The sequence below is a fragment of the Mobula birostris genome, chromosome 2, assembly GCF_030028105.1.
Source record: "Mobula birostris isolate sMobBir1 chromosome 2, sMobBir1.hap1, whole genome shotgun sequence".
Lineage (NCBI taxonomy): Eukaryota > Metazoa > Chordata > Chondrichthyes > Myliobatiformes > Myliobatidae > Mobula > Mobula birostris.
This window is the reverse complement of record NC_092371.1, coordinates 89,928,874-89,948,411: the sequence shown is the minus strand read 5'-3', so window position 1 is coordinate 89,948,411 and position 19,538 is coordinate 89,928,874. Positions and strand designations below refer to the sequence as shown.

The following is a 19,538-nucleotide window of genomic DNA, read 5'->3' as shown; positions in this document are numbered from 1 at the left end:
GTGTTGCTGCTGTTGAAATCGATTTTGTCCCAGAACACAGAACACGAAATATTACAGCACAGTGCAGGCCTTTTAGTCCACAGTGTTGTGCTGACCTTTGAACCTCCTCTAAGATCCCTCGCACATAACCCTCCATTTTTCTTTCACCCTTGTGCCTATCTAAGAGTTTCTTAAATGGCCCTAATATATCTGTCTCTACCAGCACCCCTGGCAGGATGTTCCACGAGCTCACCACTCTCTGTAAAAGAAAACATTTGTGACATACCCCACCCCCTCAATTACTTTCCTCTAATCTCCTTAAAATTGCCCCTCCTCTTATTTGTAAGAACGTCATAAATAGGAGCAGGAGTCCGCTATCTAGCCCATCAAGCCTGCTCCACCATTCAATAAAATCATGGCTGATCTGGCTCATCTCCACCTACCTGCCTTTTCCCCATATCCCTTAATTCCCCTACAATGCAAAAATCTATCCAACCTTGTCTTAAGTATATTTACTGAGGTAGCCTCCACTACTTCATTGGGCAGAGAATTTCACAGATTCACCACTCTCTGGGAAAAGCAGTTCCTCCTTATCTCCGGCCTAAATCTACTTCCCAGAATCTTGAGGCTATGTCCTAGTTCAAGTCTCGCCTACCAGTGGAAACAACTTTCCTGCCTCTATCTTATCTATTCCTTTCATAATTTTATATGTTTCTGTAAGATCTCCTCCCATACTTCTGAATTCCAGCAAGTACTGTCCCAGGTGACTCAATCTCTGCTCAGTCTAACCCCCCTCATCTCTGGAATCAACCTGGTGAACCTCCTCTGCATCTGCTCCAAAGCCAGTATATCCTTCCTCAATAAGGAGACTCTGGTCACAGACTCTGATCTCTGCACACAGTACTTCAGGTGTGGCAGTACCCTGAGAGTTGCAGCCTAACCTCCCTCCTCTTAAATTCAATCCCTCTAGCAATGAAGGCAAATATTCTATTTGTCTTCTTGATAGCCTGCTGCACCTGCAAATCAACCTTTTATGATTCTTGCACAAGCACTCCCAAGTCCCTCTGCACAGCAGCACGTTGCAATTTTTACCATTTAAATAATAATCTGCTCTTTCATTTTTCCTTCCAAAGTGGATGACCTCACATTTAGCAACATTGTACTCCATCTGCCAGACCCTTGCCCACTCAACCTATCTATATCTCTCTACAGACTCTCCATATTTTCTGCACAATTTGCTTTTCCACTCAATTTAGTGTCATCAGCAAACTTAGATACACTATACTTGGTCCTCTTCCAGATCATTAATGAATATCGTGAACAGGTATGGGCCCAGCACCGACCCCTGCGGCACACCGCTCACCACTGATTGCAAACCAGAATAACATCTATGTAACCCAACTCTCTACTTTCTATTAGCTAACCAATCCTCTATCCATGCTAATATATCATCCCCAAATCTGTGCATCCCTATTTTATAGATAAGTCTTTTATGCAGCACCTTATTGAACGCCTTCTGGAAATTCAAGTAAATAACGTCCATAAGTCCCCCTCTATCCACTGCACTCATTATATCCTCAAAGAACTCCAGCGAGTTTGTCAAACAGGACCTGCCTTTGCTGAATCCATGCTGCATCTGCCTGATGGATCCACTTCTTTCCAGATGCCTTGCTATTTCTTCTTTAATGATAGCTTCAAGCATTTTCACAACTACAGATGTTAAACTAACTGACCTGTAGTTACCTGCCTTTTGCCTACATCCTTTTTTGAACAGTGGCGTGACATTTACCATCTTCCAATCTGCTGGGACCTGCCCAGAGTCCAGAGAATTTTGGCAAATCATCACCAAAGCCTCTACTATAACTTCTGCCATTTCTTTCAGTACCCTGGGATGCATTCCATCAGGACCAGGGGATTTGTCTACCTCCAGGCCCACAAGTTTGCTCAGCAATACCTCTTTAGTGATAGCTATTGTATTGAGGTCCTCACCTTCCATCGCAACCATAACATCTCTCTTTGGCATATTAGACATGCCTTCCACCATGAAAACCGACACAAAATTGTCATTCTAAGCCTCGGCCATTTCCTCATTACCCAATATCAATTCCCCCTTCTCGTTCTCCAAGGGACCTACATTCACCTCAGCCACCCTTTTCCACTTTATATAACCAGAAAAACTTCTATTATCCATTTTTATATTTTGTGCTGGTTTATTTTCATGATCTAATTTCCCTTTCTTTATTGCTTGCTGAGTGGTAGTTTGTTGCTTTTTAAGGTTTTCCCAATCTTCCAGTTTCCCATTACTCTTGGTGGCTTTGTACGCACGACCCTTTTAGTTTCTTTGCCTTCTTTTATTTCCTCGGTTATCCGAGACTGGCTCTCCACACCCTCACTGTCCTTGCATTAAACTGAAATATCCTTTTGTTGAGCACCCTGAAAAAACTCTTTGAAAGTCTTCCACTGTTACTCAACTGTCTCGCCATATAGACTGTGTTCCCAGTCTACACTAGCCAAATCCTCCCTCGTCCCATTGTAGTCTCCATTGTTTAGGCATAATCCTCCTCAAGACTGCCTTGACCAACTTGATTCACCCAATCTATGTGCAATTTAAAGTCCCCCATGATAACTGCTGTTCCATTCTTACATGCCTCAGATATTTCTCTACTTACAGCCTGAGCCACTGTAGTGTTATTATTTGGTGGCCGATAGACAATTCCACCACTGATTTTTTTCCCTTTACTATTCCCAATCTCTACCCAGACGGATTCAACATTCTGTTCCTTGGATCTTATATTGTCTCTATTGCCCTGATCTCATCTTTAATTAAGAGTGCTGCTGCACCTTCTTGCCAACCCTTCTGTATTACCTGATATCCTCGGAGATACCAGATGGTGATGCAGTCAGTTAGAATGCTCTCCATGCTGCTTCTGTAGAAATTTTCGAGTGGATTTGGTGACATACTGCATCTTCTCAAATTTCGAATGAAATATAGACACTATCATGCCTTTTTTCAAGCTGTATCAATGTGTTGTGTCCAGGTTAGATCCTCAGAGATACTGACACCCAAGAACTTGGAATTGCTCATGTATATATAGAGAGTAGAGCAGTGGGCTAAGCACACATCCCTGAGGTGTGCCAGTGTTGATCGTCAGTGAGGTGCAAGTTTTGTTTTCAATCTCCACAGATTGTGGTCTTCCAGTTAAGAAGTCAAGGATCCAGTTGGAGATGGAGGTATATAGATACACCTCTAACATCTGACCCCTCATCTTCTTTCACTCCAAAGAGAAAAGTCATTCCTCACTCAATTTATCATGTACTTGTGCATGTGACCAAAAAAAACATAACCTTGACTTTGCCTATCAATGTCATAAATATCTGTGATTTCTTCCCTACCTTCCAACAGTGTGCTATGGTTCAGTCAGTCAGGCCCCAGGATTGATTCACTTTTATCCATTGCCAGCACCTCCTTGGTTGTAATGTGGATGCTTCCCAAATGATCATCCTTAACTTCCCGTAATTCCTTGGGTTCTCCAGGGTAAATATGGATGACAAATATTTATTTAAGACCTCGACCATCTCTCCACACACCCGGTGGGAATAAGATAGAGAGGATGTAGATTCCAACAGGATCCAGATCTGGATCAGCCGGGTGGGAGTAAGGTGGAGAGGGATGCAGAAAAGATTCATAAGGAGATTATCAGGACTGAAGGGCTTGAGTTAGACAGGGAGATCGGACAGGCTGGGAATTCATCCCTGCAGTGAAGGAAATTGAGAGGTGACCTTTTCGAGGTTTATAAAATCACAGGAGAATAGAGAAAGTGGATGGTCACAGGAAACTCCAGATCATGGTTTAAAGTGAGAGGGGAAAGATTGTAAAGGGATCTGAGGGGGTTTATCCCAGGAAACTCCAGGGTATGGTTAAAGTGAGAGGGGGAAGGTTGAGGGGTAACTTTTCCCACACAGAGGGTGGTTCAAGCATGAAACAAGCTGCCTGTACAAGTGGTAATGCTGGGTACAATTACAACACCTAAGAGACATTTGAACAGCTACTTGGAGAGGAATGTCCAGAGGGACCATAAGACAAAGGAGCAGAAGTCAGCCATTTGGCCCATCGAGTCTGCTCCGCCATTTTATCATGAGCTGATCCATTCTCCCATTTAGTCCCACTCCCCCATCTTCTCACCATAACCTTTGATGCCCTGGCTACTCAGATACCTATCAATCTCTGCCTTAAATACACCCAATGACTTGGCCTCCACTGCTGGCCGTGGCAACAAATTCCACAGATCACCACCCTCTGGCTAAAAACAATTTCTTCGCATCGCTGTTCTCAATGGGCGCCTTTCAATCCTTAAGTCATGTCCTCTCGTAATAGACTCCCCCATCATGGGAAACAATTTTGCCACATCCACTCTGTCCATGCCTTTCAACATTCAAAATGTTTCTATGAGGTCCCCCCTCATTCTTCTAAATTCCAAGGAAACAGTCCAAGAGCGGACAAACGTTCCTCATATGTTAACCCTCTCATTCCCGGAATCATTCTAGTGAATCTTCTCTGTACCCTCTCCAACGTCAGCACATCCTTTCTTAAATAAGGAACCCAAAACTGAACACAGTACTCCAAGCAAGGTCTCACCAGCGCCTTACAGAGCCTCAACATCATAACCCTGCTCCTATACTCTATTCCTCTAGAAATGAATGCCAACATTGCATTCGCCTTCTTCTCTACTGACTCAACCTGGAGTTTAACTTTAACGGTATCCTGCACGAGGACTCCCAAGTCCCGTTGCATCTCAGAACTTTGAATTCTCTCCCCATTTAAATAATAGTCTGCCCGTTTATTTCTTCTGCCAAAGTGCATAACCATACACTTTCCAACACTGTATTTCATTTGCCACTTATTTGCCCATTCTTCCAATCTATCCAAGTCTCTCTGCAGGATCTCTGTTTCCTCAGCACTACCGGCCCCTCCACCTATCTTTGTATCATCAGCAAACTTAGCCACAAAGCCATCTATTCCATAATCCAAATCGTTGATGTACAATGTAAAAATAAGCGGCCCCCAACACGGACCCCTATGGAAACCCACTGGTAACCGGCAGCCAACCAGAATAGGATCCCTTTATTCCCACTCTCTGTTTCTTGCCAATCAGCCAACACTCTATCCACGTATGTAACTTTCCCGTAATTCCATAGGCTCTTATCTTGTTAAGTAGCCTCATGTGTGGCACCTTGTCAAAGGCCTTCTGAAAATCCAAATATACAACATCCACTGCATCTCCCTTGTCTAGCCTACTGGTAATTTCCTCAAAAAATTGTAATAGGTTTGTCAGGCAGGATTTTCCTTTAAGGAATCCATGCTGAGTTCTGCCCATCTTGTCATATGCCTCCAGGTACTCTGTAACCTCATCTTTGACAATCGACTCCAACAACTTCCCAACCACCAATGTCAAGCTAACAGGTCTATAATTTCTTTTTTGCTTCCTTGTCCCCTTCTTAAATAGCAGAGTGACATTTGCAATCTTCCAGTCCTCCGGAAACATGCCAGAACCTATCAACTTTTGAAAGATCATTGCTAATGCCTCCGCAATCTCCACAGCTACTTCCTTCAGAACACGAGGGTACATTCCATCTGGTCTGGGAGATTTATCTACCCTTCGACTATTCAGCTTCCTGAGTACTTTCTCTGTCGTAATTGTGACTGTGCACACTTCTCTTCCCTGCCACCCTTGAGTGTCCGGTATACTGCCGATGTCTTCCTCAGTGAAGACTGACTCAAAATACTCATTCAGTTCCTCCGCCATCTCCTTATCTCCAATTACAATTTCTCCAGCATCACTTTCTATCGGTCCTATATCTACTCTCACCTGTCTTCTACTCTTTATATACTTGAAAAAGCTTTTAGTATCCTCTTTGATATTATTTGCTAGCTTCCTTTCAGTTCATCTTTTCCCTCTTAATGACCTTCTTAGTTTCCTTTTGTAAGCTTTTAAAAACTTCCCAATCCTCTGTCTTCCCACTAATTTTTGCTTCCTTGAATGCCCTCTCCTTTGCTTTAACTTTGGCTTTGACTTCTCTTGTCAGCCACGGTTGCATCCATTTTCCATTCAAAAATTTCTTCTTGTTTGGAATATACCTGTCTTGCACCTTCCTCACTTCTCACATAAACTCCAGCCACCGCTGCTCTGCCGTCCTTCTGACAGTGTCCCTTTCCAGTCAACTTTGGCCAGTTCCTCTCTCATGCCACTGTAATTTCCTTTACACAACTGAAATACTGACACATCTGATTTCGGCTTCTCTTTTTCAAATTTCACAATGAACTCAATCATGTTATGATCACTGCCTCCTAAGGGTTCCTTCACCTCAATCCCTCTAATCACCTCCGGTTCATTACACAATACCCAATCCAGTACAGCCGATCCCCTAGTGGGCTCAACAACAAGCTGTTCTAAAAAGCCATCTCGCAGACATTCTACAAATTCTCTCTTGAGATCCAGTGCCGACCTGATTTTCTCAATCCACACGCATGTTAAAATCCCCCACAATTATCATAACACTGCCCTTCTGACAAGCCTTTTCTATTTCCTGTTGTAATTTGTAGTCCACATCACTGCAGCTGTTTGGAGGCCTGTATATAACTGCCATCAGGGTCCTTTTACCCCTGCGATTTCTTAGCTCAACCCATAAAGATTCTGCACCTTCCGATCCTATATCACCTCTTTCTAATGATTTAATATCATTTCTTACCAGTAAAGCCATGCCTCCCCCTCTGCCTCCCTTCCTATCCTTACGATACACCGTGTATCCTTGGATGTTCAGCTCCCAGAGACATGCATCCTTTAGCCAGGTCTCAGTGATGGCCACAATATCATACCTGCCAATCTGTAGCTGTATGACAAGATCATCCACCTTATTCCTTATGCTGCGTGCATTTAAGTACAACACCTTAAGATCAGTATTTGGTACTTTTTGCTTTGATTGCACTGCAACTCATCCCAATGGCTACAAATTTGCCCTATCACCTGCCTGTCTTTCTTGACATCTTTACTGCTCACTATCTTAGATTTATTTCTGTTTTCCCCTTCCTCTGCTCTATCATTCTGGTTCCCATCCCCCTGCCAAATTAGTTTAAACCTGCCCTAACAGCTCTATTAAACCTTCCCACCAGGATATTGGTCCCTTTCGGGTTCAGGTGTAACCTGTCTTTTTTGAACAGGTCATACTTCCCCCAGAAGAGGTCCCAATGATCCAAGAATCTGCCCCCTGCACCAGTCTCTCAGCCACGCATTCATCTGCCTGATCCTACTATTTTTGCCCTCGATAGCACGTGGCACAGGTAGCAATCCTGAGATTACTACCCTGGAGGTCCTGCTTCTCAGCTTCCTTCCTAACTCCCGGAAATCTCTCTTCAGGACCTCCTCCCTTCTCCTATCTATGTCATTGGTACCAACATGTACCAAGACAACTGGCTACTCGTCCTCTCCCTTCAGAATATTCTGGACCCGATCCGAGTTATCCCATACCCTGGCACCTGGGACGAAACACACCATGCAGGACATGGGCCACCATGTGTGCAAATGAGAGTGGCTCAGGGAGGCACGTTGTTCAGCAAGGTTTTGGGCAGAAAGGCCGGTTTCCGTGCTATCTGACTCTATGGACCTGAGGTAACATGATGTTTGTTGGGTGTTGGAGCTTGCTGTAACAGTGCAGGGTGTGAGGTCACAGACAGAAAGAGCAGAAACACAAGAAAACAGGAGCAGAAAGAGGGCACTCGACCCTCAAAATTGTTTCACCATTTCATGTCATCATAGTCGATTTGTCCTAGGCCTTGCCTCTTTCTCAAATATGTATCTAACTCTACTTTCCTTCTAATGATCTGGCTCCACCGGAGTTCCAGATTTTCCCACCCCACTGAGAAATAACATTCTCCATATCCAGTTTTAAATGACTGCCCCCTTATCTTGAAACTCTGTTCAAGATTCCTGTTCATTGGAGAGTCTGGAGTTTGAGGCCAAGTGTTTGGCTTTCTCATCTAGGATCCTCATTCATCGTCATTGGCAACCCCTGGCATCAGTCCAGACGTCTAGGCCTGATGACCACAGTCCCGAGTCCACTGGAGAAGTCTAAGCCCAACGTAGGCTGCAAGCTGGAGTTGGAGGAGTGTGTGTGTGTGAGTGGAGCGTAAGGAAAGGGGCTTTTCTGGGTTTGCTGTGTTCTCCGTCGTGCTGAACACAGTGGGCATGCTACGTTGATGCCGGAATGTGTGGTTGAACGCCCAGGCTGTGCCGTCCTTTCATTGATTCTCTTATGGTTATTATTCTATAGATTTATTGAGTATGCCCACAAGAAAATGAATCTCAGGATTCCATATGGTGACATAAATGTAGTTTGCTAATAAATTAACTCTGACACCTGCGGGTTGCACCCAGAACATCCTTTGGTCATATTGGTCGTTAACACAAACAATAAATTTCACGCAAACAACAGGAATTCTGCAGATGCTGGAAATTCAAGCAACACACATCAAAGTTGCTGGTGAACGCAGCAGGCCAGGCAGCATCTCTAGGAAGAGGTGCAGTCGACGTTTCAGGCCGAGACCCTTCGTCAGGACTAACTGAAGGAAGAGTGAGTAAGGGATTTGAAAGTTGGAGCGGGAGGGGAGATCCAAAATGATAGGAGAAGACAGGAGGGGGAGGGATGGAGCCAAGAGCTGGACAGGTGATTGGCAAAGGGGATACGAGAGGATCATGGGACAGGAGGTCCGGGAAGAAAGACAAGGGGGGGGGGGAACCCAGAGGATGGGCAAGAGGTATATTCAGAGGGACAGAGGGAGAAAAAGGAGAATGGGAGAAAGAATGTGTGCATAAAAATGAGTAACAGATGGGGTACGAGGGGCATTAGTGGAAGTTAGAGAAGTCGATGTTCATGCCATCAGGTTGGAGGCTACCCAGACGGAATATAAGGTGTTGTTCCTCCAACCTGAGTGTGGCTTCATCTTTACAGTAGAGGAGGCCGTGGATAGACATGTCAGAATGGGAATGGGATGTGGAATTAAAATGTGTGGCCACTGGGAGTTCCTGCTTTCTCTGGCGGACAGAGCGTAGGTATTCAGCAAAGCAGTCTCCCAGTCTGCGTCGGGTCTCGCCAATATATAAAAGGCCACATCGGGAGCACCGAACACAGTATATCACCCCAGCCGACTCACAGGTGAAGTATCGCCTCACCTGGAAGGACTGCCTGGTCCTCACCTACCACCCCACCAGCCTCTGGGTCAGCAGTCGTCGATGTTGGCTTTGTGGAACAATCTATGTTCCGTGCCTATTCTGGTATCTGTCCCCCACTTTTCTTTCGCTACATCGACGACTGCATTGGCGCTGCTTCCTGCACGCATGCAGAACTCGTTGACTTTATTAACTTTGCCTCCAACTTTCACCCTGCCCTCAAGTTTACCTGGTCCATTTCTGACACCTCCCTCCCCTTTCTAGATCTTTCTGTCTCTGTCTCTGGAGACAGCTTATCCACTGATGTCTACTATAAGCCTACTGACTCTCACAGCTATCTGGACTATTTCTCTTCTCACCCTGTCTCTTGCAAAAACGCCATCCCCTTCTCGCAATTCCTCCGTCTCCGCCGCATCCGCTCTCAGGATGGGGCTTTTCATTCTAGGACGAGGGAGATGTCTTCCTTTTTTAAAGAAAGGGGCTTCCCTTCCTCCACTATCAACTCTGCTCTTAAACGCATCTCCCCCATTTCATGTACATCTGCTCTCACTCCATCCTCCCGCCACCCCACTAGGAATAGGGTTCCCCTGGTCCTCACCCACTGCCCCACCAGCCTCCGGGTCCAACATATTATTCTCCGTAACTTCCGCCACCTCCAACGGGATCCCACCACTAAGCACATCTTTCCCTCCCCCACTCTCTCTGCATTCCGCAGGGATCGCTCCCTACACAACTCCCTTGTCCATTCGTCCCCCCCATCCCTTCCCACTGATCTCCCTCCTGGCACTTATCCGTGTAAGCGGAACAAGTGCTACACATGCCCTTACACTTCCTCCCTTACCACCATTCAGGGCCTCAAACAGTCCTTCCAGGTGAGGCAACACTTCACCTGTGAGTCGGCTGGGGTGATATACTGCGTCCGGTGCTCCCGATGTGGCCTTTTATATATTGGCGAGACCTAATGCAGACTGGGAGACCGCTTTGCTGAACACCTACGCTCTGTCCGCCAGAGAAAGCAGGATCTCCCAGTGGCCACACATTTTAATTCCACATCCCATTCCCATTCTGACATGTCTATCCACGGCCTCCTTTACTGTAAAGATGAAGCCACACTCAGGTTGGAGGAACAACACCTTATATTCCGTCTGGGTAGCCTCCAACCTGATGGCATGAACATCGACTTCTCTAACTTCCGCTAATGCCCCACCTCCCCCTCGTACCCCATCTGTTACTTATTTTTATACACACATTCTTTCTCTCACTCTCCTTTTTCTCCCTCTGTCCCTCTGAATATACCCCTTGCCCATCCTCTGGGTTCCCCCCCCCCCTTGTCTTTCTTCCCGGACCTCCTGTCCCATGATCCTCTCGTATCCCTTTTGCCAATCACCTGTCCAGCTCTTGGCTCTATCCCTCCCCCTCCTGTCTTCTTCTATCATTTTGGATCTCCCCCCCCACCCTCCAACTTTCAAATCCCTTACTCACTCTTCCTTCAGTTAGTCCTGACAAAGAGTCTTGGCCTGAAACGTCGACTGCACCTCTTCCTACAGATGCTGCCTGGCCTGCTGCGTTCACCAGCAACTTTTATGTGTGTTGCAATAAATTTCACTGTGTGTTTCGATGTTCATGTGATAAATAAATCTGAATCTGAATGGTTGGATTTTCTGCAACAAGGAACAGTGGGAATGAGATTGCAAGCTAATGGGACAGCAGTCGGAGCTCAGGGTCACTGCTACAGGCTGTGTTTGGACATCCAGTGTAGAGGAGACTGCATGGTGAACACTGAGTGCAGAACACAATACCAGGGCAGGCACAGTCAGGCTCAGGACAGCTGAGTTTCTTTTCTAAAGTTCAGTGAACGAGACCTGCTGTTTGTACCCGACTCTCTGCTCTAACCATCAACTTGTCTGTATCAGTGGATTTCACGCCTCCCTCTCCCGGCTCTGCATTTGCTCCAGTCTCCAGGAAACATTTTGTGTTTCTTTGTGAGTCGAAAGTTTACATTGACACTCCTCGGAAACCTCTTGTGTTGTTCATAAACACCCAAGGTGACGTCAATCTTCATTTGGGACGCTTCAGGGGGAGGATGTGTACCAGATGTTGGGAGCTTTACGTTGTCCCAGCTTGGAGACATCACCCGATGTATACCCACTGACATCCTGCTCAGGGAGTACTTCTAAAGTGCGAGCAGGTCTCGATGGTGTGCAGAAGGAGAGGTGGGTGGGATTAGAGGGGAGGAGAAATGAATTGAATTCATTATTTACATCCTTCATATGCACAAGGAGTAAAAATCTTTACGATGTGTCTCCGCTTAAATGTGCAATTTATAGTAATTTATAATAAATATTATGCACAACAGGACAGTCAATATAACATAGAAATACAATTGTATCAGCATGAATTAATCAGTCTGATGGCCCGGAGCCTGTTGGTCCTGGCTTTTATGCTGTGGTTACCATTTCCCAGGTGGTAGCAGCTGCAATAGATTGTAGTTGGGGTGACTGGGGTCCCCAATAATCCTACGTGCCCTTTTTACACACCTGTCTCTGTAACTGTCCTGAGCTGTTCACAACTACAGATGCGCTGGGCTGTCTACACCACTCTCTGCAGAGTCCTGTGATTGATGGAGGTACAGTTCCCATACCAGGCAGTGATGCAGCCAGTCAAGGTGCTCTCAATTGTGCCTCTGTAGAAAGTTTTTAGGATTTGGGGGCCCACACCAAACATCTTAACTATCTGAGGTGAAAGAGGTTCTGTTTCACCACACAGCCGATATGTACAGACCATGTGAGATCCTTGGTGATGTTTATGCCGAGGAACTTGAAGCTCTTCACACTCTCAACCCCAGATCCATTGATGACAATATAGGTTAGCCTGTCTCCATTCCTCCTGTAGTCCACAACAGCTCCTTTGTTTTTGCAGCATTGAGGGAGAGGTTGTTTTTTAGATACCACCGTGTCAGAGTGATGACTTCTCTGTAGGCTGCCTTGTTATTATTTGAGATAAGGCCAGTCAGTGTAGTATCATCTACAAATTTAATTAGCAGATTAGAGCTGTGGGTGGCGACACAGTCATGGGTATACAGAGAGTAAAGCGGGGGCTTAGGACACAGCCCTGAGGGGCTCCTGTGTTGAGGGTTAGAGGGCAAACTGACAGGAACTTCAAGATCCAGCTGCACAAGACAGGGCGAAGGCTGAGGTCTCTGAGCTTCTTGTTGAGCCTGAAGGGATTTATGGTGTTGAATGCTGAACTGTAGTCTAAGAACAGCATTCTTACATAAGCATCTTTCTTTTCCAGAAGTGTAAGAATGGTGTGTAGAGCTGTGGCTATTGTGTCATCCGTATCAGTTGTGTCGGTAGGTGAATTGTTGGGGTCCAGTGTGGGTGGTATCATGCTGCAGATGTAGTCCTTGACCAGCCTCTCAAAGCATCTGCTTATTATTGAGGTGAATGTGACAGGATGGCAGTTGTTCATGCATGCTACCTTGGTCTTTTTAGGTACAGGGACAAAGGTGGATAATTTGAAGCAGGAGGGCACTCTGCACTGGGAGAGAGAGAGATTAAAAATGTCTGTAAACACACCTGTCAGTTGTGCTGTGCACATCCTGAGTACCCGGCCTGGGATGCCGTCCAGTCCCACAGCCTTGCGAATGTCCAGCCATTGGAAACAACTGCATAATTCAGGCTTCTATATAGCAAGTTTCTATTATAGCAAGACATGAGCAGAATTAGGCCATTAAGTCTGCTCCACCATTATTATCCCCCTCAACTCCATTTGCCTATCTTGTCCCCTTAATCTTTGACACGCTTACTAATCAATAATTTACCAACCTCCGCTTTAAATATACCCGATGACTTGGCCTCCACAGCCGTCTGTAGCAATGAATTCCACAGATTCACCACCTCTGGCTAAAGAAATTCCTCCTCATCTCTGTCCTAAAGGGGCATCCCTCTATTCTGAGGCTGTGCTCTCTGGTCCTAGACTTACTTGCTTTTGGAAACATCCTCTCGGCATCCACTCTATCTGGGACTTACAATATTTGATAGGTTTCAATGATAGGTCTCATTCTTCTCAACTCCAGTGGGTATGGGTCCAGAGACTGCCAACGGTCCTCGTATGTTAACCCTTTCCTTCCCGTGAACTTCCTCTGGACCTTTTCTAATTTCAGCACATCTTTCCTTCAATAAAGAGCTGAAAGCTGCTTCCAGTACTCCAAGCGAGGTCTGCCCAACGCCTTACCAGGATCAGGATTCCTCAGTTCCAGAGGCAGCTCCTGAGGAATCTGGAGAGAGCAGGGCACTGAGGGGTGGGTTATAGCAGGGCAAGGGGCTGATAGGAGAGCAAGACCAGGCATAAAGAGCCGAATGGACTCAGGAGGATGGGAAATCTCCCTCAGTGATCACCAGGTGAGGAGTTGGGACGCGTTCTCTGATGGTATTCGTTCAGAGATGATTGCGCCCAGTGCTAAAAAAATCATAGGCAACTCTGAAAATGTTGATTATTTTACTGCTAACAGAACCAGGGGCCATTCGGTGCTTTGACCTCTGCTGGCTCTGGACAGCAATCCATCAGCACCACTGCCCCTCTCCTTCCCTTGCAGCTCTGCAGTTATCTCCCTCACAGGCCCATCGCCCTTCGGTCTCATTTCCCCCTCCCTACAGAGGGAGCATTTCACAGACTCCCACATCCCCCCTGTGGAGGGAGTGCCTTTAGCAGTCTGATACCCTCCTCCCCCATGGAAGGAGTGCCTTTCGGGGGTCTGAAGGGTTACTGGGTTACATCAACTGGTCTTCAGAAGACCAAGACAGTTTAATCTAATTTGGCGGAGGGGATGGGAACCGGAGTGATAGGATTGAGGAAGGGGAAAACAAAAATAAATCAAAGATAGCGTTCAGCAGAGATGATAGAAAGAACAGGCAGGCGATGAGGCTTAGTCACAGCCAGTGGCATGAGTTACAGGGCAATAGAGGCATGGTGCAGTTAAAACAGAAAACAACAAATACTGGACTGAAAGTGATATATTTGAATGCACGTAGCCTTAGAAATAAAATGGACGATCTTGAAATTCAGCTACAGATTGGCATATATGATGTTATGGCCATCTCTAAAACTTGGCTAAAGGATGGCTGCCATTGGGAGCTGAACATCCAAGGATATACGGTGTATTGGAAAGATAGGTTAGTAGGGAGAGGGGCTGGTGTGGCTCTGTGAATAAGAAATAATAGTAAATCATTGGAAAGAGATGACATAGGATTGGAATGTGTAGAGTCTCTATGGGTTGAGTTAAGAAATGGCAAGGGTAAAAGGACCCTAATAGCAGTTTTATACAGGCCTCCAAACAGCAGCCGGGATGTGGATTGCAAATGACAGCAGGAGATAGAAAAGACAATGTGATGATAATCGTTGGGGATTTTAACATGAAAGTGGATTGGGAAAACCAGGCCAGTACTGGACCTCGAGAGAGAATTTGTAGAATGTCTACGGGATGGCTTTTTAGAACAGCTTGTTGCTGAGCCCACTAGGGGATTGGCTGTGCTGTATTGGGTGTTGTGCAATGATCCCGAGGTGATAAGCGAGCTTAAGGGAACCCTTAGGGAACAGTGATCAGAATATGATGGAGTTCACATTGAAATTTGAGAGGGAAAAAATAAAATGCAATGTGTCAGTATTTCAGTGGAATAAAGGAAATTACAATGGCACAAGAGGGGAACAGGCCAAGGTTGACTAGAAAGGGGCATTTGCAGGAAGGACAGCAGAGCAGCGATGGCTGGAGTTTCTGCAAAAAATGAGGGAAGTGCAAGACAGATATATTCCAAATAAGAAGAAATTTTACTTTTACTTACTTTATACTTTATTGTCGCCAAACAATTGATACTAGAGCATACAATCATTACAGCGATATTTGATTCTGCGCTTCCTGCTCCCTGGAGTACAAATCGATAGTAAATATTAAAAATTTAAATTATAAATCATAAATAGAAAATAGAAAAATGGAAAGTAAGGTAGTGCAAAAAACCGAGAGGCAGGTCTGGATATTTGGAGGGTACGGCCCAGATCCGGGTCAGGATCTGTTCAGCAGTCTTATCACAGTTGGAAAGAAGCTGTTCCCAAATCTGGCCATATGAGTCTTCAAGCTCCTGAGTCTTCTCCCAGAGGGAAGAGGGACGAAAGTGTGTCAGCTGGGTGGGTTGTGTCCTTGATTATCCTGGCAGCACTGCTCTGACAGCGTGCGGTGTAAAGTGAGTCCAAGGATGGAAGATTGGTTTGTGTGATGTGCTGCGCCGTGATCACGATTTTCTGCAGCTTCTTCCAGTCTTGGACAGGACAACTGTCCAAGGGAAGAAGGACACTACCATGGCTGACAAATGAAGTCAGAGCCAAAGTAAAAGCAAAAGAGAGGGCATACAAGGAAGCCAGAGCTAGTGGGAAGATAGAGGATTGGGAAGCTTTTAAAAACTTGCAGAACTAAAAAGGTCATTCAGAAGGAAAAGATGAATTATGAAAGGAAGCTGGCGACTAACCTCAAAAGAGATTTACAAGGATGTTGCCTGGATTGGGGATCATGCCTTATGAGAATAGGTTGAGTGAACGCGGCCTTTTCTCCTTTGAGCGACGGAGGATGAGAGGTGACCTGATAGAGGTACAGGTCGACCTTCACTAATCCAACTACCCGTAATCCAGTTCCTTCGATGATTCGGCACTGATTATGCTTAATGTGATCCTCCTGTAATTTGGCATTTTCACTAATCCGGCACTCCTCAGGTCCCAATGGTGCCGGATTAGTGAAGGTCGACCTGTATATAAGATGATGAGAGGCATTGATCATGTGGATAGTCAGAGGCTTTTTCCCAGGACTGAAATGGTTGCCACAAGAGGACACAGTTTTAATGTGCTGGGGAGAAGATACAGAGGAGATGTCAGGGGTAGGTTTTTTTACACAGAGAGTGGTGAGTGCGTGGAATGGGTTGTTGGCAATGGTGGTGAAGGTAGGTACGATAGGGTCTTTTCAGAGACTTTTGGATAGGTTCATGGAGCTTAGAAGAACAGAGGATAGGTAAGCCTAGTAATCTCTAAAGTAGGGACACGTTTGGCACAACTTTGTGAGCCGAAGGGCCTGTATTGTGCTGTAGGTTTCTATGTCTCTAAGATACTAAAAGCATTTTTAAGTATATGAAGTGTAAAAGCAAGTCAACAGTAGATATAGGACCAATACAAAATGACGCTTGAAATGAGAGACGCAGAGATGGCAGAGGAACTGAATGTGTATTTTGAATCAGTCTTCACACTGAAAGACGTCTGCAGTATACCGGACATTCAAGTGTGTCAGGGAAGTGAGGTTCTGCAATTCTTTGAAGAAATTACAAGCAGAGTAGACAAAGGAGATGTAGTAGACGTGGGGTATTTGGATTTTCAGAAGGCCTTTGACAAGGTGCCGCACATGAGGCTGCTTAGCAAGATAAGAGCCCATGGAATTACAGGGGAGTTACTAGCATGGGTGGAGCATTGGCTGATTGGCAGAAAACAGAGAGTGGGAATAAAGGGATCCTATTCCGGCTGGCTGCCGATTACCAGTGGAGTTCCACAGGGGTCGGTGTTGGGACTGCTGCTTTTTATGATGTATGTCAATGATTTGGACTGTGGGATTAATGGATTTGTAGCTAAATTTGCCAATGATACAAAGATAGGTGGAGGAGTGGGTAGTGTTGAGGATACAGAGAGCCTGCAGAGAGACTTGGATAGCTTAGGGGAATGGGCAAAGAAGTGGCAAATGAAATACAAACTCGGAAAGTGTATGGTCATGCACTTTGGTGGAAGAAATAAACGGGCAGACTATTATTTAGATGGGTTGAGTCGGTGGTGAAGAAGGCGAATGCAATGTTAGCATTCATTTTTAGGGATGTGATGTTGAGGCTCTATAAGGCACTCATGAGACCTCACTTGGAGTAATGTGCAAACTCCACACAGACAGCAAGAACCTGCACAGTTCCAGGGCACCACACAACCAGCCAGTCAGTTCCTGCAGGCGTTATAGGACATTCATTAATGCAGGGCCATGGCTGTCAGGTCCCTGCGATGGGGAATTCCTGCCAAAAATTCCCCATGTCCAATAGTTCCCAGGGCTGAAATGACACAGCAGAGAGAAGCCTACTTAAAATGAGATCCTACTTAAGCCCAACACCCCTACTGGGGCACAGGCCACCGAAAGCAGCTCACCAGAGCCCTCTGTCCTGGGACAGTCTTTCAAGTTTTCCGCAGATGTAGTATACCTTGGTGTATCCCTCCTACACACAGATGAGGGCTTCAGAGCCTCTGTTGGAGTTTCTCAGCTCTGGATCTTACAGGTCGAGGTAGCTCACCCCACGCGCAACCCACTCCGTTCACAGCTGCGATTGAGACAGTCATGGCAGAATTACGCGGGAGTCAGTTCCTGCGAGTATCTCCCCCTGCCCACCCCATGTCTGTCCACCTTTAATCACTAGGGCAATGCTTTCAGCTCCCCAGAATCAGACTTCTCTCCCCCAACAAACAAAATACCAACTGCAGTGTTGTAGAGTCTTAGAGCAATAGAACACAGAGATAGACCCTTCAGTCCATCTAGTCTGGGCTGAACTATTATTCTGTCTAACTCCATCAATCCATATCAGACCAAACCCCTCCCCACCCATTCCAACTCTCTCCCGTCCGTTCCAAACCCCTCCCATGTGTTCCAACACCCCTGTCTGTTCCAAACTCCTCCTGTCCGTTCCAACACCCGTCTGTTCCAAAGTCCTCCTGCCCGTTCCAACACCCCTGTCCATTCCAAACTCCTCCTGTCCGTTCCATACCCCCCTGTCCATTCCAAACCCCTCCTGTCCGTTCCATACCCCCCTCACCATTCTCTGAAATGTTGTGATCAAACCAATGTCTTGTACAACTTCAACTTGACATTGTGACTCCTGTCCTCAGCACCCTGGAGATTCTGTCCTTTAACTTACAACCCAACTCCTCAAACTCAGCTTGCAGCTGGAGCTGAGAAAACTGATGGATGTCTGAAATAGTCAGCAAGTACAGCAGCATCTGTGGAGGGAGGAGGTGTCACATTTCAGGTCAGATCTCTCTCCACATCTTGCCTTCCACTCTATTTAAAGTCTTAGACTTCCCACCATGGGAGAAAGGTTAACAGCAGCTGCTGTGCTCTCCCCCTCATCACCAGGTGTAAATAAGTATTTACCTTAGTTCTGGTGGTAAAATTCACATCTTGATGACATATTCAAAAAACCCCTGAGACACGTGAGTGAGAAAGAGAGCAAGTCACACTAGTGGGCAGTGGTATTGAGAGAGCATCTCACTGAGATGGAAAGGGTGTTACTGAGGGAGTGTCGCACTTTGGTATAACAGAGCATGGCATTGTACCGAGTACTGTGGGAGCATAGCACTGTTAGTTTCTCCAGTGTAGGGGATTCTAAAACCAGAGGGCACAGGTTAAAGGTGAGAGGCTAGAGAATCAAAGCGCAACTTCTACACCCAGAGGACGGTCAGCACATGGAACGAGCTGTCAAAGGAAATGGTTGAGGCAGATATATTAACATCTGTTTTATAGTAACAAATGTTGAGGTTCTCCAACATTTCCTGTGTTCAACAACATTTAAAAGACACTTGGAAGGTTCAGCTGGCAGGTGGGACTGGCTCAGGGACGTACCTTGGCTTCACATCAACGGGTTGGGCCGTAGAACGAGCGTCCGGACAGAGAGTCTCCATCCTGCTGGCATCGTGACCAGTGAAAAGGGGAGGGGCTTGCTGGAGATGGACATGATGTCTGTCCAATGGTAGGGAGGCTGAAGGTCACGTGCCAACCCCGGAATGTATCCAATCAGCGTTGGCCGCTGTCTCCGGCTCCGCATGAATGAGCTGACCCCGAAGTCTGAATCCAGATTCCCGAGAGTTCCGTTTCTCCGATCCTGGTCCGGCCCGAGTCCCGAACCCTGAAAGATCCGATTCTGATCCAGTCTGGGCTCGCTTTCCGCCAACCAGAACGGCGGCTCAGTACCGCCCTCGGCTGACGGGAACCGGTATCGACTTGGGCCGCTGATGTCGCTCTGTCCGCTGGCGGATCGGCAAATGAGCGGGCACCGCTGGGAGTAGGGCAGAACAGCAGCTTCTTTTTTGCGAACAAGCACAAGTGAGAATTACGGGGAGGGCTGCGCCTCTGCATGGAGCCCGGGGACAAATCAGCGTCCGGTCCGAGCAGTGTTAGGGAATCGGGAGCTCAGCAGGTCAAGCAGTGTCTGTGGGGGGAATGGATAGCACACGATGCTGTCTGAGCTGCTGCTTCTCCCCCACTCCGTCGGTAACCCCGCTCCC

The 19,538-nt window shown here is 46.4% G+C and overlaps 1 long non-coding RNA gene across 2 annotated transcripts; it reads right to left on the bottom strand.

The window, feature by feature from the left end:
* Positions 1-10,795: 10,795 nt before the first annotated feature.
* LOC140208669 (uncharacterized) lies at positions 10,796-19,538 on the bottom strand. 2 transcript variants are annotated; one of them, XR_011888864.1, is made up of 3 exons: positions 18,877-19,538; positions 12,779-12,899; positions 10,796-11,390 (listed from the first exon to the last, which is right to left on the bottom strand). It is a non-coding gene; the product is annotated as an uncharacterized lncRNA (long non-coding RNA). The 2 variants fall into 2 exon arrangements; XR_011888863.1 differs by having other exon boundaries at positions 10,796-11,373.